The sequence below is a fragment of the Sinocyclocheilus anshuiensis genome, unplaced genomic scaffold (assembly GCF_001515605.1).
Source record: "Sinocyclocheilus anshuiensis isolate Anshui unplaced genomic scaffold, SAMN03320099.WGS_v1.1 scaffold1611, whole genome shotgun sequence".
Lineage (NCBI taxonomy): Eukaryota > Metazoa > Chordata > Actinopteri > Cypriniformes > Cyprinidae > Sinocyclocheilus > Sinocyclocheilus anshuiensis.
The window spans coordinates 21,284-23,536 of record NW_015548275.1 but is presented as its reverse complement, the minus strand read 5'-3'; positions in this window follow the sequence as shown (position 1 = coordinate 23,536).

Here is a 2,253-nt window from a genome sequence, read left to right as displayed (position 1 = left end):
CAAATAGTTATATTATTAATTATTTTATAATTGTCTCATTGTCATTGATCACAGGATGTAAAAGGCCATAACAATATATTTTCTGTAAATAGTGTCTTATATAGCTGGAATCATGATTTCTTGTTGAATTGAGTTATGTATGTGTGTGTCTCTCTCTGTGTATGATTGTCAATTCTGTTACATACTATCAACATTCTCACTCTACTTTAGTAATATAGTTTGAAGGTTACAGAATTGACACTAATTCAGACAACTAGAAATCGTGATTTTCAAAAAAAATTATATATCACAAGATGTTACAGGCGCTATATATATATATATATATATATATCCTGTAACATATATGGTATATCATATGTATATATAAAAATATATTATGGACACCAAATGTACCTGCAATTATAGAACCACCCTTATGTCTTTGGTACTAACAGTGTGCTGTGACGTGAAATTTAAAAATAGCGTGATAAATTGCTAACTACATATATATCTTTTTACATTTTTATAGGTGCATTAGATGAGGCTCTGCAGTACATTGAAGAGCTGGAGGCGAGGCTGCAGAAAATGTCACTAGAGAAACAAACAATAGTGAACAGATTTTGTGTTTCTGATCAAACAATCAAATATCACACAAAGTTTCCCTCACAAGAAGTTTTCCAGGTGTTCTGGGAGTCTATTTGTCCATCTGCCAGCAATCTGGTGTACTGGACCAAGGCACAGAGGATGGGGCAGGAAGCATTCCCAAGCTGTAGCCCTGCACGGAAAATCCAGCTCATAGATGAACTGTTCATTTACTGCTGTCGGGTAGCTGCTGGACTGAGGGAACAAGTTATCGCTGACATTTTCAGGGTAAGCGTGGCCACAGTGAGCAGGACCATTATCACCTGGGCTAATTACCTGTTCTTTGTGTTGGGTTCAGTACCCATTTGGATGTCCAGGCAACAAATAGGCTCCTCCATTCCAGAGAATTACTGTTTGTTCAGTCCAAACCTGCGAGTCATCCTGGACTGCACAGAAATCCGCTGTGAAAGCCTACATCGCTGACACTCCACTCTGAGATCTTCTCCAGTTACAAGAGCACTACAACATTCAAAGGTCTGGTTGGGGTAGCTCCGTGTGGTGCAGTGACTTTCATCTCCCAGCTTTACACCGGTTCAATCTCTGACAAAGAAATCACGAAGAAATCTGCCATTTTGGACCTGCTCGAGCCTGGAGATGAAGGGGTTCACTATTGAAGATATGCTCTCCAGTGTTGGTGCTAGACTGATCATTCCACCTTTCAAATGTGCCAAGCAGTTCAGCAAACAGGACTGTGAAAAAACACAGGCCATTGCACGCCTCAGAATTCTGGTGGAAAGGGTGATTCGAAGGGTCAAGGAAAACCACATCTGGGATTCTGTTGTGCCACTCACCTTGTCAGGAAGCATTAATCAGATCTGGCATAATTGCTGTTTTATGGTTAATTATCAGGGACCAATGTTTCTTGAGCAGTGAATGTATATTAGTATATTAGATTTTTTAGAATGACTGTGATTATTACAATAGTAGTGTTTTAGTGTTAAATTTTGACAGTAGCTTTTTTAGAATACATTTTTTTGTTACTTGTTTCGTTAGTTGCAGTGCATACCTTTAATACTTATCATCATTAAATGTGTTTTTACTTATTTTTTTTACTTTGTATTGTAAAGTAAAATTTGATCTAATGTATATTGAAGTTATTTATACTAAATTTCCCCCCAAAAATTTGAGACAATGAAATAGTTGACAATGACATGTATTTTTTTTAATAATTCATGAAAAAATAAATGTAAACTCAGTTCTAGTGTTCATTGTTATTTCACACACTGTATTAAATGTAAATATCTACAACTAGTAAATGTGTATGCATATCATATACATTACAGAAGATCTAATACAAAACAATGTATTCACCTTGGTATGTACATATTTACATCTAATTAATAGCAAGTACTTATATTTAATGTTATAATTTGTGATGTATCTAATGTTACAAAATATCTACTACAAAATATGCTACATACTACTCAACTACATAAAGTATATACTTGCTGTTAATGTAAGAATAAATCTAAAGTTCATACTATAATATGAACAGAAACGCTCTATTCACACCACTGAAAGATACACATCCATGTAAACATTATAATAGTACATGTCTAGCTTGTCTTTCATTGATGCTATGAAGGCATCATCTCGCCAGATCCTCTGTATTGAGAAATCTGATTTTGTGTC